Consider the following 26,082-nt stretch of genomic DNA (forward strand, 5'->3'; position numbering starts at 1 on the left):
CATATGTGGCACTGGGAGCACAGCCCTAGCAACAAGCACTACCACCTAGCAACGAGCATGACACCCAGTGCATGAAACCCCTGGCAATGAGCATGACACCCAGTGCATGAAACCCCTGGCAACGAGCATGACACCCTGAGCATGAAAACCCCTGGCACCGTGCATGGAACAAAGAGCATGAAACCCCTGGCAACGAGCAGGTAATTTAAAAGTAATTAGAAGCCTTACTGTAGAACTTAATGTGTAATGGGCATTACGGTGTGTGGCATAATGTATCACGGACATTGCGGTGTGTGTCATAATGTGTCAGGCATTACGGTGTGTTGTATACTATATCACGGGCATTGTGGTATAATGTCTCGGGGTCATTGCGGTGTGGCATAATGTATAACGGGCATTGCGGTATGTGTCATACTGTGTCACAGATACGGTGTGTAGCATAATGTATAACGGGCATTGCGATTCCTGTCATAATGTGTCGTGGGCATTACGGTGTGTGGCATAATGTGTCGGGGGCATTACAGTGTGTGCATATTGTGTCATGTGCATTGTTGTGTGTGGCATAATGGCTAAGGCCATTGCAGTATGTGGAATAATGTATACTGGGCATTACTATAAGGAGGAAAAATGACAAATAATGTAAGGGGCATGAATCAGGATTATTTTTCTTTCCTGTGGTGGCTAACGTCTGGGCGTGCAGGTTGCAAAACTGGGGTATAAGGTAGTCTTTTCCTGCAATGCCACGCCCCTTTACGCGAAGCCACGCCCATCCCAACGAAGCCACACCCCTTTTTGGCCGTGCGCGCCCAAGGCACGCGCATATTTCTCACTTTGCTAGTGCCAAGTATGGGGGGGGGGGGGGGGGGGGGGCGCCGAAGAATTTTTTGGCTTGGGGGAGAAAAATTTCTAGTTACGCCACTGCCCTCGCCTGTGTGGTGATGGGCCCCGTCCTGGAGGGGGCAGGTGCTTCTGTGAGGAGAGAGGAGGACGAGGAAGGTGAGCTACAGTTCCAGCGCTGCTAGCGCCGCCGCGTGGTCCCCAGCCTGCTGCCTCTGTAGCTCCTGCTGGTATAGTAACAGGCAGCGCAGCTCTGACATCGGGTCCCGCTGCCGCTTCACTCGCCCGTGCTACAGAAGTGATAGCGCCACAGCAGCGCCAGGTCCCGCATCCGCTTCAGCCCACCACGTATCGGTGATTGGATCAGCGGATCCAGTACTGGATCCGCTGTCCAATCACATCTGCCTCGCTGTCAACGAGGCACTTGCTATAAGTGCCGCTTACCCTGCTGATTTTCAATGGGCTTTTATAGCCCAGTGCTTGCCCCCCCCCCCCCCATTTTAGCCCATTTCTATTGTTGACGGGAGGCATTACTTATGACACAGAATATGTGTCATGAATATCTTCTTTATATTATTCTACTCATTTATGGCAGGGGAGGCACTGCCTCCCATGACTGCACGTCCCTGGGTAAGATATAGGGGGTAATTCAAAGTTGATCGCAGCAGGAATTTTGTTAGCAGTTGGGCAAAACCATGTGCACTGCAGGGGAGGCAGATATAACATGTGCAGAAAGAGTTAGATTTGGGTGTGGTGTGTTCAATCTACAATCTAATTTGCAGGGCACTTAATACTGGGGGGCCCTAAAGATTAACATTTTTGGATCGGGTCTTAGGAGGTCATTTAGATCCAATCGCTGCCGTGTGTTTTCGCACAGCGGGTGATCAGATCCGAACTGTGCATGCTTATGTACCACAATGCGCAGTCGCGTCGGACAGCTACAACGGGCATAGGTGGTCAGCGACGGGATGGTGCGAAGGAACCATTTGCACGGGCGTTCGCAAGGTGATTGACAGGAAGAGGCCGTTTTCAGGGAGGGTCCGGAAAAACGCAGACGGGCTTAAGCGTTTTCAGGGAGGGTGTCTGACGTCAGCTCCAGCCCCGATCAGCAGGAATCAATCGCACTGGAAGAGTAAGTCCCGGGTTGCGTAGAGACTGCACACACTGCTTTTTAGCAGCTCAGCTGCACATGTGATCTCACACTTGCACAGCCAAAATACACTCCCCTGTAGGTGGCGACTATATGAACGCAGGACAACAAAAAACGCTGCCCAGCGATCAGATCTGAATGACCTCCTCAGTGCGCAAGCCTTCAGTGTGCAAATAAACTGGGGTGTGGCCACAAGTCACACGCCCATTTCACTTCATGCTTCCCCAGCAGCCCCAGCTTCATGTGCACAGTAGTTGGGAGCATTATGTCCCTCCCTCTGCTCCTGCCCACTGATGGGACAGAACCCAAAAAACAGTACTGTCCCATCACATTGTGATTGTTGGGGCGATATGCATATGCACATATACAGTACACATACATATATACTGTCACACACATAAATACAGTCACATACAGTACTTATACACATACATACTGTCACACACATAAATATACATATGTACAGTCGCACAAACAGGGCGGGATGTACTAAAGCAAAAATGCGGTAAAACCCCTAGGGGTTTTACCGCATTTTCATATTTACTAACACCCTACGGCCACGTTTTCGGCGTCCAGGGAATCGCCATCTCTGGATGGCGATACCCTATAGAAGCCTATGGGCTTCTTTTCGCCGACCTCCGCAACCCGCCGACACCGTCGCCACCGCCGTAGACGCCTCCCCCCCTCCCCCCCAGCTTACCTTCCTCCAGGCTGCCCTGGACCCGGAAGGTAATCTCCTCCTCCCCCTAGCAACGCAGCCGGACGTCCTTCCGGCTGCAGTGGGGAGGAGGAGGCGCCGGGGGCAGCCTGCTGCTGCTTCCCGGCATCTAGCCTGTGTGGGGACCCCTGGGAGGTGATGGAGACCCCCCCGCAGACCACCTAACAGGTATCGCGGGGGGCCTCCGTCACCGCATCGCGATGTTGATCGCATATGTTAGTACATATGCGATCAACATCGCTGCGGTAACCGGCGAGGGGCGGCGATGTATGTTAATACATCCCGCCCACAGTCACATGCATACTGTCACATAAGTAGTCACACACATATACACATACATATGTACAGTTAGACACACATGCATACAATCACACATATATACACTGTCACACACAGTCATAAACATACAGTCACACACATAAAAATATCCCTCTTACACATATACATAGTGTCCCCCTCCCCCCTCTCACACATATTTATATACACTGTCTCCCTCCCCCCTCTCACACATATTCACACATATTCATATACAGTGTCTCCCTCCCCCCTCTCACACATATTCATATACAATGTCCCTCTCCCCCCTCTCACACATATTCATGTACACTGTCTCCCTCCCCCCTCTCACACATATTCCTATACAGTGCCCCCCTCCCCCCTCTCACACATATTCCGATACAGTGTCCCCCTCCCCCCTCTCACACATATTCCTATACAGTGTCCCCTCCCCCCTCTCACACATATTCCTATACAGTGTCCCCCTCCCCCCTCTCACACATATTCCTATACAGTGTCCCCCTCTCCCCTCTCACACATATTTCTATACAGTGTCCCCCTCCCCCCTCTCACACATATTCCTATACAGTGTCCCCCTCCCCCCTCTCACACATATTCCTATACAGTGTCCCCCTCCCCCCTTTCACACATATTCCTATACATTGTCCCCCTCCCCCCTCTCACACATATTCCTATACAGTGTCCCCCTCCTCCCTCTCACACAGTTTCCCCCACTCCTCCCTCTTACCTCCCTCTAAAATCACTGGGTGGGCACTGCAGGCACACTGTGCATCTGATCCCGTCCTGCCTCCAAGCTCTCCTCCTCTCCCCCATGCTGCTTGCCAAGCACTGAATGCACAGTGCCGTGAAGCCCCGCCCCCACGTACAAACTCCACCCCTCTTCCTCCTCAGTCTCCTCTCCTGTTTACTTTCATTTTCTACAGCTCGCAGTGCACTTTTGCACTGCAGCTGTAACCAAAGCTGGGGGGCCCCCATTCATAGAGGGGGCCCAGGGTGACGTGCCCCTTAATCCGGCTCTATAATCCACCCAAATCTAACTCTTTCTGCACATGTTATATCTGCCTCCCCTGCAGTGCACATGGTTTTGACCAACTGCTAACAAAATTCCTGCTGCGATCAACTTGGAATTACCCCCATAGTGCACTAACTATATCGCACTCTAGCTGTGTACAGTGCCAGATTAATGTCCACTTAGGCCTGGAGCTGAAATTTATGAAGGGCCTATTGTGTGCTGCCGCAGGGGGTGTGATCAGCACATCAAGAGTGTGACTAGTGATGTGGGTGGTGTAACTAGTGTTGTGGAGGTGTGGTCTGCACAGGGGGTGTGGCCTGTACATATGGTGTGACTAGCTCCTTTCAAAAATCTCCATTTCCCCTGCTCTTCACTTACATGAACATTGCAATGTGAGAGTCTATGAATGAACAAACCACTTGTTAATGTGACTGTAATACAGATGTAGCCATGCTCATCGTGGCTACATCTGTGCCGAACGAGCACTCTCGGCACAGCTAGCCCAGAACTTGACAGTTCAAGGTCCTTCCAACATGGCATACTCTGCTTGTGCATACCGAGCTTACACCTGCCCCCTTCTTTGCAGCTCTTTGTGTGGCAGCAACCCCTCCTGACTATTATTTATTTATTACCAGTTATTTATATAGAGCACACATATTCCGCAGCGCTTTACAGAGAACATTCAGCTATTCACATCAGTCCCTGCCCCAATGGAGCTTACACTCTATGGGGGTGATTCCGAGTTGTTCGCTCGCAAGCTGCTTTTGGCAGCTTTGCACACGCTAAGCCGCCGCCTACTGGGAGTGAATCTTAGCTTATCAAAATTGCGACGAAAGATTAGCAGAATTGCGAATAGACACTTCTTAGCAGTTTCTGAGTAGCTCCACACTTACTCGGCATCTGCGATCAGTTCAGTCAGTTTCGTTCCTGGTTTGACGTCACAAACACTCCCAGCGTTCGCCCAGACACTCCCCCGTTTCTCCAGCCACTCCTGCGTTTTTCCCAGAAACGGCAGCGTTTTTTCACACACACCCATAAAACGGCCAGTTTCCGCCCAGAAACACCCACTTCCTGTCAATCACATTACGATCACCAGAACGAAGAAAAAACCTTGTAATGCAGTGAGTAAAATACCTAACTGCATAGCAAATTTACTTGGCGCAGTCGCACTGCGGACATTGCGCATGCGCATTAGCGACTAATCGCTCCGTTGCGAAAAAAAAATAACGAGCGAACAACTCGGAATGACCCCCCATATTCCCTACCACATGTACACGCACACACACATATTCACTCTAGGGTTACTTTTTGTTGGGAGCCAATTAACCTATCAGTATATTTTTGGATTGTGGTAGGAAATTGGAGTTTGTATATTCTCCCCGTACTTGTGTGGGTTTCCTCCGGGTACTCCACACAGTTAGGGCCATGGTGGGAATCAAATCCATGATTTCAGTGCTGTGAGGCAGTAATGCTAACCATTACACCATCCGTGCTGACTACAGCAGTGTGGCTCTCTGTGTCATTTACAATGAGTGGGGTATATATATATTGGAAGCGCACAGGCAACCGAATAACCACTATAAAACCAGGTGTCCTGTGTCTGCAATAGCGTTGAAACATCAGCGGGGCTATGTATGGCAATCATATAAACAAAAACCTTGAAACATAGTAACTACCGACAGAAACAAAATAGCAACATAGTGGTGTGCAGTCCTATAAAGGAAGATAATGTACAGTAAATTTCAACAGCACAGAGGCTGTCAGTATGTGGTATCAATAGGGAATCTATTGGAGAAGACTGACAACATACAGGACAGCATGCAGGCTATAAACAAAAGGACATATGTGGAAGAACTATAATAATGCAATAACAGCACAGAGGGTATCACCAATAGGATGCGTCATACAGCAAGTAATAGTATAATATCCCACAGCACATGGCTTAGCATTAATAGAACAAACAGCACGGCGGCTGATAAAATACAAAACAATACACAAATATTGCAGAATGTGAAATACAAAAGGTACCAAAACATGATAAAAATAGAAAATGAAAAGTAACAAATAAAAAAAAATATATATAAATAAATAAAATTAAAATAAAATACACATACAAAATAAACATAATCCCCAAGGGGTTGGGTATGGCTTTCTGGTGCTGGGGATCCCAACAGTCAGCATACCGACCGCGGGTTCCCGGCAGCAGAATGCCAGAGGGGGCGAGCACAACGAAGCCACTTGCGGGCTCACTGCCTTCGCCACTCTGCAGGCTAGGTGGTGAGCTGCTCTCGCCACAGGTTCTATTCCCACTGTATGGGAATAGTCCCTGCTAATCAGCATGCCAACTGTCAGGATTTAGAGGGGGATGGGATGTAGCCGTCAGTATTGTGACCAGAGGTCTACTGACCGCCGGTCACATAACTACATCCCTCCACAAGATGACATATGTGATAAATAAGCACATACAGCAGTGCCATGTCAAATAAATATACCCAACCCCCGATGTAATGTCACACAATGACCCAGACCTCAAAGAGGGCTAATACGGGCTCCAAAGGTGGACAATACCAAAACTCAGAGCACATACCGATGCAGTACAAAGGGGCAAAACATGGTAAAGGGCCCAGCATACCGGTGCCATAAATCGCATAAACATCACACACACACACACACACACACACACACACACACACACACACACACACACACACACACACACATATAATATAGGTTGCAGTCAATTTACCGGCTGTCGGGATCCTGGCATTCAGGATATTAATGCCGGAATCCTGACACCAAGAGAAATGCCGGTGGTCGAATCCCGGACGAGGCATGGAATTCCCACTCAGATGGAGGTCCACTCTACCACTCGAGGGCAAATAGAATAGTGTGGCGAGCGAGGAGACTCACTGCGCTCCCTGCCGGCATTCCACCTGATGGGATCCCAGCGTCGGTCTCCTGAATGCCGGGATCCCGAACGGCGGTACAGCATACCGAACCCATATATACATTGGCATTAAAACACCACTTTGTTTCACTACACTGGAGTCTCCAGAGTGTCGCCTTACTGGAATATGGTGTGTATATATATATATATATATATATATATAAATCCACAAAAGCAGCCGCTTCTCACTTATCATTTAGAAAACGCTGGTGCACGGTTGGTGTAATCATATAGAAAAAATCCAAGAATAACCACACAGGTGATTGTACCCAGAAATACCAGCACACAGCTTAGATGCAAAAGAAGAAGTTTTACTTGTCCAGAAAAATCATTTAAAAAGGCAACAAGCATATAGCACACATGATGGTAGCAGCATGAATAGATCAATGAGTACTTATCATTCCGACAGCTGTTTCGACTATCTTCATCATGGGAATAGATAAAGTGACATGGTGCTGTACACTGCCATCCGCAGTGTCTGGTTCCAAAGTGACGTGTGCCTCACTTTGGAACCAGACACTGCGGATGGCAGTGTACAGCACCATGTCACTTTATCTATTCCCATGATGAAGATAGTCGAAACAGCTGTCGGAATGATAAGTACTCATTGATCTATTCATGCTGCTACCATCATGTGTGCTATATGCTTGTTGCCTTTTTAAATGATTTTTCTGGACAAGTAAAACTTCTTCTTTTGCATCTAAGCTGTGTGCTGGTATTTCTGGGTACAATCACCTGTGTGGTTATTCTTGGATTTTTTCTATATATATATATATATATAAAACATACACACATACACTGTATATACACACATATGAAGTGCATGATGTCTGTCACTCCACCGATAAGATCACAACTTGTTCAGGTGGCATTCGAAGTCAAAAGAACCACATATACAGTAATAAGGTCCCTGAAAAGTTGACCGCAATCTAAACCATATCTGGATTATTTAATTGGGTGATTTTATATATATATATATATATATATAGGATCTGGTTAGCATATCGCCGTTCAGGATGCTGGCAGTTGGATTACCGATGCTGGAATCCCAACACTGGCCAGTAGATTGACGCTGGGATCCCGACATTGAACACAATGCTGGCGCCGGAACTCCGACTGACGGCATCTCGATCGTAAGTATGGCGGGGAGGGTTAGGGTTAGATTGTGCTTGACGAGTGGAAGGAAGGTAGGTTCACTATACTACAGGAAGGGTTAAGTGGGGGGAGGCTAGGGTTAGGCTGTAGGGAGGGATGGTTATGGTAGGGCTGCGGGAATGGGTAGGGAGGGTTAGAAAGGTAGAAGGGGAGGGTTAGAAACCTTACCTAGCAGGTGTAGGGATTCTGCGCTTTGGGATGCCGCTGTTGGTCTTTTTTGAGTACTGGCATTACAAGCACCAGGATCCCAATGCCAACCCATAGATATATCTTTATATATATATATATATATATATATATATATATATATATATATATATATATGTGTATGTATATATATATATATATATATACATACATACACACACACGTATATATTTATATATATATACACACATGTATATATATATATATATATATATATATATACACAGGTTGAGTATCCCTTATCCAAAATGCTTGGGACCAGAAGTATTTTGGATATTGGATTTTTCCGTATTTTGGAATAATTGCATACTATAATGAGATATCAAAGCGATGGGACCCCAGTCTAAGCACAGAATGCATTTATGTTTCATATACACCTTATACACACAGCCTGATGGTAATTTTAGCCAATATTTTTAATAATTTTTTGCATTAAGCAAAGTGTGTCTACATTCACACAATTAATTTATGTTTCATATACACCTTATACACACAGCCTGAAGGTCATTTAATACAATATTTTTAATAACTGTGTATCAAACAAAGTTTGTGTACATTGAGCCATCAGAAAACAAAGGTTTAACTATCTCAGCCTCACGCAAAAAAGTCCGTATTTCGGGATATTCCGTATTTCAGAATATTTGGATATAGGATAATCAACCTGTATAGCTACATGTGAGATGGGACAGCTGAGGAAAGGTTGACTGGCCGCCAGGGTAAGTACGGGAGTGTGAAAGGGGGATGGGTGAGGGGTTTGTGTCTATACCATGATGGAGGAGGGGGAGGGGAAGAAATTGGGATGAATGTGTGGGATCCACATGGGATGGATTGGGAAGGAGGCACGATGGGATGAAGGACGGGGATTTGAGCCATAAAAGGGAAGGGAAAGGGCTTGGATAAATAGAGAGAGGGTAGAGCCAAGCAGGGGCAGGTATTGACAGAGGTGACATGTCTTAAACTATTACATACTTACAAACAAAGAGATATATATAGTTTCCAGTCACCAAATATAATTGCTAACATCTTCATTGTGGCAGTGCATACCTTTCTATACAGCACTGCACTACAGCCCTTCCGCCATCAGCAGCAGCTGATGGCGGACCTGAGCTCGGCTGCTCCAGCTGTGCTACAGGGTGGTGCATGTTCCAGTCACCCTGCAGGATGTGCGCCATGATATCATGGAGCGGCAGTGCGGGAGAGGTCCAGTGGCAGAAACCGAAAGTGAAGCGCAGGAAGAGCTTGAGAAGGCTCCTGCTGCGCCGCTATTACCGCATTTAAATGCGGTATGCATCAGTGCGGTGATAGTGGCGCAGCAGGAGCCTTCTCAAGCTCTTCCTGCGCTTCACTTTCAATATTCCCGGTTTATGTACCCTCGGGCGGGAACAGGGGGAAGTGTTTGGTGTGTGAGTGTACGGGACCTTATGCGGCCATAGGAACTGCTGGGAACCTTTTTTGATGGGGTCCCATTATTAATCCGGCTCTGACACACACACATAGGCGTGCGCAGAGACTGACTGGCGGGTGCCGCTCCGAACGTCCCCCCCTCCACGGCATTATAGTGTTCTCTCACCTCCCCTGTCCTGGATATAGACTGCTCACCTGGTCCGCTCACCTGGGCCGCCCAGGTGAGCAGTCTATATCCAGGACAGGGGATGTGAGAGAACACTATAATGCCGTGGAGGGTGGGGGGGAAGTCCGGAGCGGCACCCGCCAGTCAGTCTCTGCGCACGGCACGCCTGCGCACACACACACACCCCGACCACCACTACTACACACACAAAGTACACACACACACACACCTCCACCACCACATATACACACACACTATACACACCCACCCACCACATACAGTATACACACACGCAGTACACACACACACATAAAGTACACACACAACCCCATCACCACACATACACACACCATCACATTATACACACACAGCACACACCACATATATACACACAACATCACATTATACACACACACACACCATCACATTATACACACACTATACACATTTAGGACACACACACATTAATCAAGCTATTAAGTTAACCTTGTAAGGCCTTCTTCAGCAGCATCTGAGCTCCCCATGCAGTCTGGGGGCGGAGCTTGGGCCCATGAGTCACAGCAGGACCCTGGAGAAGGAGAGACTGGAGAGAGAGGGGCGGCCAGCACACTGCCTGCACAGCTCCTGCTCCATGACATCTCAGGTGAGAGCGCTGGAGCCGGAGGAGGGGTCATGGGAGAGAGGAGGCCGCTGGCAGTCTGTGACAGGAAAAAGTTTTTTCCTGTCAATGCTGCCAGTTTGCTGTGGGCCTATTTTCAGTGGGGGGCCTGGAGCTGCAGCTCCATCCGCCCCATTGTTAATCCGGCCCTGGCTGTGTACCCAGCTTTAGGATAATACGTGGTACAACAATGCATTGATTAGCAATTTGCTTATTGTATTAATGAGACTCATTTGCACATTTTATTAATTAACCTCATTGGTACAAATACGTTTATTGATATCCCACAGATACAAGTAATCAGAGCAGCTTTCTCACACACTAATCAAAGTGAAGTTGCTCTGTATACAGTATGTTACGTGAACCACCAACGCTTTATACGTAGAGGCATATTACAATTTACATTATCTCTACTGGTCTACATAAGGAATACAACTACTATATCAAAGCCCAGTGCTGGAATTTACCCTAAACCCCTTTCCCTTGATCATTGATCCTTAATACTGTATTTGTTACATCCCATTCCCTGTCATTTGCATTAGTGCCTACTCAACAAGCTGGTTCTCATTATCTATCAAGGTTTTTTGTATTTTGTAACTTTGGGATTACCAGAAAATATAGGAAAAAAAGAAGATGGAAAAGCAGAAGAAATGCATACCTTAGTATTTATAATAATGTGGAAAATTAAGGATTGGAGAGGTGCTTATTTCAGTTATAGTACATTTGACACAATTAATGGGTGTTTTTTTAAGGCATTTTATAATGAGGCACTACAGATCACCAGTGCCTGTGTGTTTCAGTAGCCATGTGTATGCTGGAACTTGTAGTTTTACAGGCACCAGCAGGGCCGGTGCTAGGGTGTTCCCCCTGCAAACTATAAATTTGTGCCCTCCCATATATTAAAAAGGGACAGCATGCATCAAAAAAAGGTATTTGGTCTCACAAGGAAGGTAGTAGCGCAGCTTACACATTACGCCCCCGGTAGCAGCGCAGCTTACACATAACGCCCTAGTAGTAGCGCCGCTTATACATAATGCCCCTGGTAGTAGCGCAGATTACACATAATGCCTCGATAATAGCGCCGCTTACACATAACGCCTCCGGTAGTAGTGCAGCTTACACATAATGCCCTGGTAGTAGCGCAGCTTATACATAATGCCTACGGTAGTAGCGCAGCTTACACATAATGCTCCAGTAGTAGCACAATTTATACATAACTCCCCTGGTAGTAGCGCAGCTTACACATAACGCCCTGGTAGTAGCACAGTTTACACATAATGCCCCAGTAGTAGAACAACTTATACATAACTCCCCTGGTAGTAGCGCAGCTTACACGTAACGCCTCCGGTAGTAGTGTAGCTTACACATAACGCCCCCTGTAATAGCGCAGCTTACACATAACACCCACAGAAGTACAGCTTAGTCACATTCTCCCTCCTGGCCCCCACACACACACACAAACACACACATACATACATACATACATACATACATACATACATACATACACACTTTCTCACTCACTCTCCCTCCACTTACTTATTAGTCTGGCAGGCTGGAACTGGAGCAACATGTCCTCCTCCTTATCAGTCTGCTGGTCTATGTAGCTCCGCCCCCTCAGTCCATGTAGCCCCACTTCTCAGTCCATGTAGCTCCGCCAACGTTTCAATCCCCAACAATGACGCTGTCACCGGGGGGGGAGGAGGCTTCTTCATGCTGCCGGCGCTGCTGCCTGACAGGCACAGTAGCTGACAGCAGCAGGGGGAACAGGGCAGCGCAGCACAGGGATGCAGAGCAGGGAGAGCGCCAATCCAGCCTGGCACCTACCTGCTCTGTATCTCATTGCTGAGTAGGTAGCGCCAGGCATGGGCACCAGCATACCTAAAAACAGAGATTTTAGGCAGACTGACAGCATTTTTAGGAGTAGGTGTAATAAATAGACCCTCACCCAGGGCCGGTGCCACCATTAGGCAGCTTTAGGCAGCTGCCTATGGGTGCCAGCCACTAGAGGGCGGCATGCTCCAGTCAGTTAAATCCTTTTTTGAAAAATTGTTGCTAGTTTAGCCTGTGGGCGGCCGCGGCGAGAGTCTGGCCATCACTCACCTCACCTCCTGCAGTCTATTGGTCCCTTCGAGTCCCGTGGCCGCCCGGACTGCCTGTTAGGCTGTGCGCTGAATTGCCATGCGCTCCTCCTGTGTGGCGCCCTTCCCCTGGCCTGCTCATGGAGCAGGGCTGCCGGGGCCAGGCTGAGGAGAGAGACTTCCCGCTTCTTAGAACACATCAGCACTGGGACTCGGAACATCCTCCCTGCGCACTCATAGCTGGCAGTTCCCTGTCCCTCCTCCGGTTGTTGCTGCAGTGGCTGATCCTGACGGGTGGAGCAGAGCTTCTCCTAGCTGCTGAGCAGCTGTCACACCAGCCGCTGCTACTGTACCACGAGTGATCTAAAGCTGGGCACATAACCCCTGAGCTGCGGATGACATCTACTGTTCGTGCTCATGACAGCCTGCTGCACAGTGCGAGGTGGCACTATGTGAGCACTACTGGGTGCACTGTTTGTGTGTATGTGTGTGAGATTGGGTGACAGTGGGTGACTGCTGTGTATGGGTGACAGTGGGTGACTGCTGTGTATGGGTGACAGTGGGTGACAGCTGTGTACGGGTGACAGTGGGTGACTGCTCTGTATGGGTGACAGCTGTGTATGGGTGACTACTGTGTATGGGTGACAGTGGGTGACAGCTGTGTATGGGTGACAGTGGGTAACTGCTGTGTATGGGTGACAGTGGGTGACAGCTGTGTATGGGTGACAGTGGGTAACTGCTGTGTATGGGTGACAGTGGGTGACAGCTGTGTATGGGTGACAGCTGTGTATGGGTGACAGTGGGTGACAGCTGTGTATAGGTGACAGTGGGCGACAGCTGTGTATGGGTGACAGTGGGTTACTGCTGTGTATGGGTGACAGTGGGTGACTGCTGTGTATGAGTGACAGCTGTGTATGGGTGACAGTGGGTGACTGCTGTGTATGGGTGACAGTGGGTGACAGCTCTGTATGGGTGACAGTGGGTGACTGCTGTGTATGGGTGACAGTTGGTGACAGCTGTGTATGGGTGACTGCTGTGTATGGGTGACAGTGGATGACAGCTGTGTATGGGTGACAATGGGTGACAGTGGGTGACTGCTGTGTATGGGTGACAGTGGGTGACAGCTATGTATGGGTGACAGTGGGTGACTGCTCTGTATGGGTGACAGTGGGTGACAGCTGTGTATGGGTGACAGTGGGTGACAGCTGTGTATGGGTGACTGCTGTGTATGGGTGACAGTGGGTGACAGCTGTGTATGGGTGACTGTTGTGTATGGGTGACAGTGGGTGACAGCTGTCTATGGGTGACAGTGCGTGACAGCTGTGTAAGGGTGACTGCTGTGTATGGGTGACAGTGGATGACAGCTGTGTATGGGTGACAGTGGGTGACAGCTGTGTATGGGTGACAGTGGAAAGCAGTTACCTAACCGACGGGCGGGATACCGGCGGTCGCTATTGCAATGTCGGCATCTCGAACAGGGACACTCTGCCGGCGTCAACCTACTGACTGCCGGCATCCCGAACGTTCTGACAGCGGGGGGGAGGGGGGAAGGTTAGGTTTAGGGGGAAGAGCAGGGAGGTTAGGGACCGGCGAGGGAGGGTTAGGGTTAAGGGGGGTACTGATGGAGCGATATTCTAAGCAATCTGACTAGATTGCTTAGAATATGAGCATTATCGCTCCGTGTGTGCCCCCTACAGCGATAGTGATGCGCAGCCCCGTGCATCGCTATCGCTGCTGCTAGATTGGCCTGCATGCAGGCCAATCTAGCGGGTCGCTCACTTCACCCGCTGGGTGACAGTGGGTGACAGTGGGTGAAGTGAGCGCCCCTCCCGTCTCCCCCCGCATGCTCAGCACAGATCGCGCTGTGCTGAGCGGTTCGCTCAGCACACATCTCTCCTGCATCGGCCCGTCTTTATGGGCCTAAAGGCACCACCATTGTGTAGATACTTTTATACAATAGCACAACAGAGAGATCTGCTGATGTATAATTCAATGCAGAACAGAAAATAATAATAAATAAAAGAGGAGGAAATGAGGGGGGGGGGGGTTAGGCTGAAGTTTTGCCTGTGGTGCCAAGAAACCTTGCACCGGCTCTGCCCTCACCCCATATTATTTTATGTATGCTTGACACAAAACAGTCTATTCCCACACATCACTATATGTAATTATAAATGGACTATTTAATTATATGTCTATTTAACCCTTTTCATATAAGGTTGATTGGTATTTAGCTTAACACCGTTTTACAAGTTTAAATTATTTTTACTAGTCATTCTTGACATTGGGAAGATAGGAGGATTTGTCTTATTGGTCCATATAAAAATGCTCAAGAATAAAAGTCCAAATAAAAATAATAGTCCAAATAAAAAGTATTACTATACAGTACACAATATTTATTATTTGGAAAGCAAAGGCTACAATTTTACATAGTTTGGAATCCAAAAATGTATTTAAATACCTGTGATAAAATGTGTTCCATGTTCTTGAAGTTGCATCAGAATATAGGAAAGTATTAGCATATATTTCACGGAACCCCTAGGATACAAGTTTATTTAAAAAAATAAATAGTGCCTACCTGTCATCCTTAGGTTCACTTATGTGATGGTGTACAGAGTTGTGCTTCTGACTGTCCACATGTTTTATGATTGGCAGCCACCATCACTGGTTTTGCCTATCAAGTTGACAGGGTGCCTAGGCACACAGATTGCGATCCACTGCACTATGGGGGGTAATTCCGAGTTGATCACTCGCTGACGTTTTTCGCGGCACAGCAAACAGGTTACTACTGCGCATGCTTATGCACCGCAATGCGCAGGCACGTCATACGGGTACAAAGCGTATCATTGCTGGGTGATGGATTTAACGAAGAATCCATTCGCACAGCCGATCGCAAGGATAATGACAGGAAGAGGGCATTTGTGGGTTGCAACTGACCGTTTTCTGGGAGTGTTTGGAAAAACGCAGGCGTGTCCAAGCATTTGCAGGGCGGGTGTCTGACGTCAATTCCGGGACCAAAAAGACTGAAGTGATCACAAGGGCTGAGTAAGTCCAGAGCTACTCAGAAACTGCAAAAAAAAAATTGTCCCGCTCGGCTGCACACGCGTTCACATACTTGCAAAGTGAAAATACACTCCCCCGTGGGCGGCGACAATGCGTTTGCATGGCTGCTAAAAGTAGCTAGATGGCAATCAACTCGGAATGACCACCTAAATCCTTGATCACAACTGTAGTACAGGCTGCTGACATTTATCTAAAGTTTCAGGACGTGATACTGGCCTGGATTAGATGGACTGAAAACTAAGGTCAACTGCAAAATAGTAAAGAGGTACACTCAGGTTCAGCAAGTCCGATGGGTTTCACCCACTTCATTTCAATACATTCATCCAATGTAATGCAGCAATATTTGCATGTTTACTATTGTGTCTGCTTGAAAGTTAACATTTGACTATATAAAGCACAGTGGGGTTTCTTAATAATGATATGATTGGAAATGCAGTCCCTCAAAATTAGAGTGATCTTCCAGTATGCATTGGCATGCCATGCCTAATATATGCAACATGAAAAAGGGAGTGCATAGCACTCTCAGGATTCTATTTATCACACTGCAACTGTAATGCATCTCTCCCCCAAAATATAAGGTTATATAATTCAATCCAAATACTTTGCTGTAATCCCCAATGCTTTTTAACACAAATGAGAGTCCAAATACACATTTCTGTTACCAGGGGTATTGTTGATGTCACAGAGGCTGCCCATTATGAGTGGGAAAATTGGTTCCCAGGCAACAGCAAATAGCGGTGTGAAATGATATAGTATAAAGAGAAGGAAACTAGATCCAGACCAGCTAATGGCAAATTCAGTGGCTACCACTGTGAACAATGACTCTTTTGAGATGATGTTTTATAAAAAACAACAGTAAAGTCCAGATTTGAAAATACATACTTGAAAGAGCAAACTCGGACGTGCTCACTAACCTGTTTCTGTGGAACAGACCTCTGCCTAGGAGGGCATTAATTGGCAGGAATGTACTTGTGTACAGTACAATACAGTATGCAATATCGAGATATCTGCTTTTGAGACAGTTAATATATTTAACCAATATAAGAAAAACTAGAAAAGGGGTAATCTAATTATTGTAATAATGTAAATATGTTTATGTCTAGTATAATAAGGTTTTGTTAGCATAAAATACTCAAACTTTGAAAAGTACATGTACCAAAAACTGCTTCAGTATTATGTTGAGTTGGTATCATCACACACTTGCACCTGTAGAGGCAGAATGGGAAAGAAAAGTATCAAACAAAACATAACATACCTCCCAACAGTACCCAGGTTAACAGTAAGTCAGGATGGGTTGTTGCTGCGGCATACTTCGGATGCGTCTGTGTCATTGAAGGCCTGGAAACACTCCAGGGGGTACATGTTTTATGCTTTGAGCAACACTGGAATACTTACAAATTCCCCCACAAATACGTTTGGGAGTGAGAGTCTTTAAAACTACGACTGCCCTGCCAAAATTTGGATTGTTGGGAGGTACTGTATGTGTAACAACTACTGAGACTAACCTAAATAATTACACAGATATGGCTGTCCAGAAGCATATCACATTGAATCAGCAAAGGGAAACAAATACACTGATAAGTGTCGCAGATCAAGCAAATCAGTCGAGACTTGCGAGAGGTGAGCGCCCACCACACACAGTAGTGAGTGTTACAGTCTGCAGCAGTACAGGCTGAAGCAGTGCTCACTGGGCACGGAGGCAATGATGCAGATATATTTCCCATTGTTTGTCATTTCTACATTAACCATGATGGATAAATAGGTCAATAAGTTCCTCCAGTGTTTTTATTACAATTGCTGACAAAATTCACTGTTTGTGTGTCCTGCAGTAGTTATTGCTAATGCACATTGCACTTTCTAGTTGCACTAATGTAGGAAAGTACATTTATAGGTGTACATCAACTGCTGTAATAAAAAGCTACAAACTCCTAAAGGAATAAAAGTGTAGTAAAAGTAGTCCTTCTACCCCCTTACTTCATGATTATTTTAAGACATATTTCTAAACATAAGTAGAGATGAGCAGGTTCGGTTCTCCGAGATCCGAACCCACCCGAACTTCACCTATTTTACACGGTTCCGAGGCAGCCTCGGATCGTCCCGCCTTGCTCGGTTAACCCGAACACGCCCGAACGTCATCATCCCGCTGTCGGATTCTCGCGAGATTCGTATTCTATATAAAGAGCCGCGCGTCACCGCCATTTTCACTCGTGCATTGGAGATTGAACGGAGAGGACGTGGCTGCGTTCTCTCCCTGAAAAGCTCCGTAATCTGTGCTCAGTGTGCTGCAAATATCTGTGCTCAGTGTGCTGCAAATATCTGTGCTCAGTGTGCTGAAAATATCTATGTTCTCTGCCTGAAAACGCTCCATATCTGTGCTCAGTGTGCTGCAAATATCTGTGCTTCGTGTGCTGCATTGTGGGGACTGGGGACCACTAGTATATAATTATAGTAGTACAGTACAGTAGGCCATTGCTGTATCTTGCAGCTCTTTGTCAAGTATACTATCCATATCTGTGCTGCATTATTGTGAGCAGTATATAGTAGGACAGTGCAGCATTTTGGTGACCAGCAGTATACATATAGTACAGTACAGTAGGCCATTGCTGTATCTTGCAGCTCTGTGTCAAGTATACTATCTCTGTGCTGCATTATTGTGAGCAGTATGTAGTAGGACAGTGCAGCATTTTGGTGACCAGCAGTATACATATAGTACAGTACAGTAGGCCATTGCTGTATCTTGCAGCTCTGTGTCAAGTATACTATCTATGTGCTGCATTATTGTGAGCAGTATATAGTAGGACAGTGCAGCATTTTGGTGACCAGCAGTATACATATAGTACAGTACAGTAGGCCATTGCTGTATCTTGCAGCTCTGTGTCAAGTATACTATCTCTGTGCTGCAATATTGTGAGCAGTATATAGTAGGACAGTGCAGCATTTTGGTGACCAGCAGTATACATATAGTACAGTACAGTAGGCCATTGCTGTATCTTGCAGCTCTGTGTCAAGTATACTATATCTGTGCTGCATTATTGTGAGCAGTATATAGTAGGACAGTGCAGCATTTTGGTGACAAGCAGTATACATATAGTACAGTACAGTAGGCCATTGCTGTATCTTGCAGCTCTGTGTCAAGTATACTATCTCTGTGCTGCATTATTGTGAGCAGTATGTAGTAGGACAGTGCAGCATTTTGGTGACCAGCAGTATACATATAGTACAGTACAGTAGGCCATTGCTGTATCTTGCAGCTCTGTGTCAAGTATACTATCTCTGTGCTGCATTATTGTGAGCAGTATATAGTAGGACAGTGCAGCATTTTGGTGACCAGCAGTATACATATAGTACAGTACAGTAGGCCATTGCTGTATCTTGCAGCTCTGTGTCATGTATACTATCTCTGTGCTGCATTATTGTGAGCAGTATGTAGTAGGACAGTGCAGCATTTTGGTGACCAGCAGTATACATAAAGTACAGTACAGTAGGCCATTGCTGTATCTTGCAGCTCTGTGTCAAGTATACTATCTCTGCGCTGCATTATTGTGAGCAGTATATAGTAGGACAGTGCAGCATTTTGGTGACCAGCAGTATACATATAGTACAGTACAGTAGGCCATTGCTGTATCTTGCAGCTGTCACGATCCAGGTAATTCCTTATCAGCATTTACCTTCCAAATGCCTCCTGAGACTGTCCCAGTGTTCCAAGCCTGGATTCCATCTGCACTGTCTGTGTGCAGCACGCTGCATCTCATTGTTTCTAATCTCTTTACTGTGATTCTGGCAGCATCAGGGTTAAGTTTCACATGCAAGTTACAAACAATCTTTCCCTCCAAAAGCTAACATGGGCGCAGCCATGTTTTCCTAATCACATGTTACCTTTCAGCCTATCAGCTGTACTCTGCTCTCAGCCTGATTACCCAGCAGCTGCACTCTGGTCTCTGGTTAATCAGCCAGCCAATCCCTGTTTCCCAGCTGATATAAATATCTTGTTCCTGGGGTGGAAAGATGTCAGTGCTTCAATTGTCTTCAGTGATTCCAGTGTGCAGTTCTTCCATGGACTTTCTCTGCTGTACAGCCTGACTCTGCAGTGTCTACATTGCTCCCTGTGACTGGCAGTTACCTGAGACCGGCTTCCAGCTTCTAGCTTCCAGCGGTGCTCTGCCCTGCCAGTAACCATCGGTGTTCCGCCATCGATCCCCAGTAACCATCGGTGTTCCGCCATCGATCCCCAGTCACCATCGGTGTTCCGCCATCGATCCCCAGTCTCCATCGGTGTTCCGCCATCGATCCCAAGTCTCCATCGGTGCTCCGCCATCGATCTCAAGTCTCCATCGGTGTTCCGCCATCGATTCCAAGTCTCCATTGGTGCTCCGCCATCGATCCCAAGTCTCCATCGGTGCTCCACCATCGATCCCAAGTCTCCATCGGTGCTCCGCCATCGATCCCCAGTCTCCATCGGTGTTCCGCCATCGATCCCAAGTCTCCATCGGTGCTCCGCCATCGATCCCAAGTCTCCATCGGTGCTCCGCCATCGATCCCAAGTCTCCATCGGTGCTCCGCCATCGATCCCAAGTCTCCATCGGTGCTCCGCCATCGATCCCAAGTCTCCATCGGTGCTCCGCCATCGATCCCAAGTCTCCATCGGTGCTCCGCCATCGATCTCAAGTCACCATCGGTGTTCCGTCATCGATCCCAAGTATTTCTCTGAACTGTGATTCCTGTTATCTGTACCAAGTCATCCGTATTCCTCTGAACTGTGTTTAATAAACCTTTGAACTTTCCTTCGTTGTCTTGGTCACGCCTTCGGGCATTTGTTCTAAAGGTTCCCTGCTTGTCTAAGAACCCTGTACTGCCTCCCAGGTACACATATACCTCAGCCCCTACAACTGAGGCTCCCCCTGGTCAGCACCAGCCCTCAGTTGTGACAGTAAGCACTGACCTAATGGATCCGGCCGGAGACCAGGTCCAAGCGACCAGGCCGATGCAAGAACTTGCAGCCTGCCTTGAACGTCAGGAGACTGCACAGGGCCATGTGATCCGCTGTCTCCAGGACCTCTCCTCTCGGCTGGATGGAATACAAGTAACCCTCCGTGGTTCAGGGGCGTCTGTGTCTACAGCCCAAGAAGGGACGTCTGTGTCTACAGCCCAAGAAGGGACGTCTGTGTCTACAGCCCAAGAAGGGGCGTTCGTTTCTGCAACCCCAGGAGGGGTATCCAATGTTCAAGCTCTAGTAGGGGCATATGAGTCTTCTCAAAAAGGAGTTTCTGATATGTCAACCCCAGGAGGGGTGCTGGAGAAAACAACCCTGAGAGAGGTGTCCGATTCATCAACCCCAGGAGGGGTCACCAAAGTTTCAGTCCCAAGGGAAGTATCCAGAGCCAAGTTCCCAGATGGAAATTTTTGTGCTACAGATGCAGTTATGAACTCCTGTTTGCCGTCTTCAGAGAGCACCACCCTGTTGGCATCCAGCATGGATCAGGTCCAGGATGGTCTAACTGAACACTCGGATACCACTCATTCCGGTTCTAACCGGATTCTGACTCTTTCAGTTCCAGCTGATTCAACGGTCTCCAAACTCAATCCTGTCCTATCAGTCGGCCCAAAGTCTCCGCCGGTCTCAGCCGGTTCAAGTTTGTCTGGACTCAATCTGGTCTCGTCCATAGGTCCAGTACAGTCTCCTCTGGTTCCAGCCAGTTCAAGTTCATCAGGATTCAATCTAGATTCTTCCATTTGTTCAGGTAAAGAATTTATAAGAAGTGTCCTGGGGCCACTCCTAAAGGAGGGGGTGCTGTCACGATCCAGGTAATTCCTTATCAGCATTTACCTTCCAAATGCCTCCTGAGACTGTCCCAGTGTTCCAAGCCTGGATTCCATCTGCACTGTCTGTGTGCAGCACGCTGCATCTCATTGTTTCTAATCTCTTTACTGTGATTCTGGCAGCATCAGGGTTAAGTTTCACATGCAAGTTACAAACAATCTTTCCCTCCAAAAGCTAACATGGGCTCAGCCATGTTTTCCTAATCACATGTTACCTTTCAGCCTATCAGCTGTACTCTGCTCTCAGCCTGATTACCCAGCAGCTGCACTCTGGTCTCTGGTTAATCAGCCAGCCAATCCCTGTTTCCCAGCTGATATAAATATCTTGTTCCTGGGGTGGAAAGATGTCAGTGCTTCAATTGTCTTCAGTGATTCCAGTGTGCAGTTCTTCCATGGACTTTCTCTGCTGTACAGCCTGACTCTGCAGTGTCTACATTGCTCCCTGTGACTGGCAGTTACCTGAGACCGGCTTCCAGCTTCTAGCTTCCAGCGGTGCTCTGCCCTGCCAGTTTCCATCGGTGTTCCGCCATCGATCCCCAGTAACCATCGGTGTTCCGCCATCGATCCCCAGTCACCATCGGTGTTCCGCCATCGATCCCCAGTCTCCATCGGTGTTCCGCCATCGATCCCCAGTCTCCATCGGTGCTCCGCCATCGATCCCAAGTCTCCATCGGTGCTCCGCCATCTATCCCCAGTCTCCATCGGTGCTCCGCCATCGATCCCAAGTCTCCATCGGTGCTCCGCCATCGATCCCAAGTCTCCATCGGTGCTCCGCCATCGATCCCAAGTCTCCATCGGTGCTCCGCCATCGATCCCAAGTCTCCATCGGTGCTCCGCTATCGATCCCAAGTCTCCATCGGTGCTCCGCCATCGATCCCAAGTCTCCATCGGTGCTCCGCCATCGATCCCAAGTCACCATCGGTGTTCCGTCATCGATCCCAAGTATTTCTCTGAACTGTGATTCCTGTTATCTGTACCAAGTCAACCGTATTCCTCTGAACTGTGTTTAATAAACCTTTGAACTTTCCTTCGTTGTCTTGGTCATGCCTTCGGGCATTTGTTCTAAAGGTTCCCTGCTTGTCTAAGAACCCTGTACTGCCTCCCAGGTACACATATACCTCAGCCCCTACAACTGAGGCTCCCCCTGGTCAGCACCAGCCCTCAGTTGTGACAGCAGCTCTGTGTCACTTTTAGTATCCTGATCAGTGCTTAATATCTGTGCTCAGTGTCAGTGCTGCATTGTGGTGACCAGTATACTACAGTACAATAGTCCAGTGCTGTTCTCGCTGCTCAGTGTCAGTTCTCCGTAGTATCATCAGTGATCAGTATAATCAGTTCTCAGTATAATCAGTGCGCTGTTAGACGTGTACCCGTTTTCCGCCATTAGTGCAGTGGGATTTAGACAATTGATGAAGTTATTGTGTCCCCGGTACAAAATCCCATCTGGAGTCCACTTCACTAGGCTGGCGATAGCGAGATTTTACCAATTAATATCAGTGATTTATAATTATTAATTACAGTGATCTTGCCAAATAATTCCAGTGATTTTGTCATTTTCTTCCAGTGATTTGGACCAATAATACCATTGATTAGAACGAATAATTCCAGTGATTTCGTCATTTTCTTCCAGTGATTTGGACCAATAATACCATTGATTAGAACGAATAATTCCTGTGATATTGAGGTGTTTGTGTCGCTTAGCTTAGCCGTCCAGCGACCACAGTGCACCTCTTTTTTTCTTTTCTTTGCATCATGTGCTGTTTGGGTCCAATTTTTTAAGTGCCATCCTGTCTGACACTGCAGTGCCACTCCTAGATGGGCCAGGTGTTTGTGCCGCCCTCTTGGGCCGCTTACCTTAGTCATCCAGCGACCTTGGTGCAAATTTTAGGACTAAAAATAGTATTGTGAGGTGTTAGGTGTTCAGAATAGACTGGAAATGAGTGGAAATTGTGGTTATTGAGGTTAATAATACTATAGGATCAAAATTACCCCCAAATTCTATGATTTAAGCTGTTTTTGAGGGGTTTTTGGAAAAAAAACACCCGAATCCGACAAAAAATTCCAGGGAGGTTTTGCCAAAACGCGTCCGAATCCAAAACACGGCCGCGGAACCAAATCCAAAACCAAAACACAAAACCCGAAAAATTTCCGGTGCACATCTCTAATTACATAAGCACTTTACATTTTGATTTGACGTCCAACAACATTAACATGTAACATCAGTTGCAGATTGATCATAGAGGCGTGTTTCCAAAGACCATGAAATGGGTGTGTGCCTAGAAATACTGTATGCTTTGTGCACATAAAGAAGCATTGCAGGTCTACAGTGTGCAGCCCATGAATGACTGTTACTGACTGTCTACAGTGAAAAACCTTCTGCTGATTTTGTCCACTGAAATGGAAAAAAAGATCAAACATGCATCTATTGTCTTTTACAGGTATCCGGATGAGAGATCTACGCTGTCTAGGTAGACAGTCGATAGGTCGACCTCTTATGGTTGACATGCATTAGAGTGACAAGTACAAAAGGTTGACAGATACAGAAAGTCGTCAGATGAAAGGTCGACAGTGCTTAAGGTCGACAGGTACTAAAGGTCTACAGGTTCAGAAAATCAACATGGCAATGCTCTACACACAAATGGTCAAAGACAAAAAAGAGAGCGTTATATAGATAATCTGTAAACAAATGGTCGACACATGTTTTGGGCAGTTTTCCACATGTTTTCCCAACATTTGCTTGATTTACTATCCACGTGAACTACGACTTGGAATAAGAACCTGTGGCGAATGTAGTGGTAACAGAGGAAGCCACCTTGCCGAAGGCGTGGCGAGCAAAGAACATAAATATACAAGATTTGCCCCCCCAAAAAAAATAAAAAATAAAAAAAATAATAATAATAAATTACATTTTGGGGTCTACCATTGTGACGTTGACCTTATGTGTTACGATTCCTGTACTCCAGACTGGAGAAGATCTTATGGCAGAGATCTGAGTACAGGAATGAAATACAGGTTGTGGGAGCTGGAGAGCCTAGTAACCCCTGGCGCCCTAACTCCGTTGTCTCGCCCGTGTTATCAGAAATCCCCTGCGAGACTATGGTTGCTTGAGCCCATGGCAGCCGCGTTCGAAGGGCGGATTATGTCTGCCCAACCCCGATGCCCCCGCAGGTCTTAATGGGAGACAAGGGGAAGTCCGAGACAGGGTGATAACAAGGGGCCCTCTGACTAAGCAACCAAGCCAGGGGTTACAAGCTAACTTAACTAAATCAAAAGGTATGTGCGGACTAGCCGCCAGGGAAAAGGACAACCAAGGATCCACGGATCCGACACTCCTGTCCGGCACCGCTGGACACCAGAGTGGATCTTGTGGAAGCGGAATCCTCCGCAAAGCTCCAGAACTCAAAATAAACACAATAATAAATAGTAGCGGACAAGCCGCAACACACGGCTGCGCCGCGACTCACGAACACCACCAGATGTTAAAGGTGCTCGGTCAGACTCCAGGAACAGATGGTAACTTCCGAGTACTGGATCACTGAGAACAGGAACAAACGAACAGACCGGGACTGGGAACTCTCTCTGCAGCAGAATCAGGCAAACAGGAAGCTATCACCGGCGTCTGTGAGGAGTCCTGGGAGTGCTTTTAACAGAGAGTCTTCCAATCAGCTGTTTGGAGGCTGATTGGATTAAATGCAATGCAGCTGACAAGCTGCATGGCCAGGGAAACAGATGAGTGATAATTACAACATGCCGTGCAGCTGCATGCTACACAGCCAGGAAACCAGTGATGATATAAACTTAGACCCAGCAACGGGGAACACGATCCGACAGTGGCGTCCCCGTTGCTAGGCGCCGGCCGCACTGACGAGCGGACCCTCGGCGCCTAACAGTACCCCCCCCTTGAGGAGGGGTCAAGGAACCCCTAAATCCGGGTTTCTGAGGAAATTCTTGAAAAAATGCCCTTTTGAGCCTTGGGGCATGAAGGTCCTCATCTAGGACCCACGACCTTTCCTCAGGACCATAACCTTTCCAATGCACCAAAAAATAAAGCCGACCCCGGGACAGCTTGGAATCGAGAACCTTCTCAACCACGAACTCCTGCTGACCCTGTACATTAACTGGTGATCTCCCCTGAGGTTTTTTACGAGGAAATCTGCTAGATGAAACATATGGTTTGAGCAAAGAGCAATGGAAGGTATTTCCGATTCGTAACGTTTTTGGTAGCTGTAACCGGAAAGCAACTGGATTGACTTTTTTGATAATGAGAAATGGTCCAATAAATCTAGGACCCAATCTGGCTGAGGTTTGTCGAAGCTTGATATTGCGAGTCGACAGCCACACCCTGTCTCCTACTCTAAAAGTGCACGGCCGCCGGAACCTGTCCGAAAAATCTTTTTCCTTGAAAGCTGCTTTTCTGAGAGCTATGTGCACTTTTTTCCAAATAAGTTTAAGATGAGAGGTCAGGGCCAGAGAGGAGACAGAGGAATGTTGGAAAAATGAATTAGCTCTGGGGTGGAAACCAAAAACTGCAAAAAATGGAGACACATTGGTGGAGGAATGACAGGCATTATTA

This window comes from Pseudophryne corroboree, chromosome 9, assembly GCF_028390025.1.
Source record: "Pseudophryne corroboree isolate aPseCor3 chromosome 9, aPseCor3.hap2, whole genome shotgun sequence".
In the NCBI taxonomy this organism is placed as follows: Eukaryota; Metazoa; Chordata; class Amphibia; order Anura; family Myobatrachidae; genus Pseudophryne; species Pseudophryne corroboree.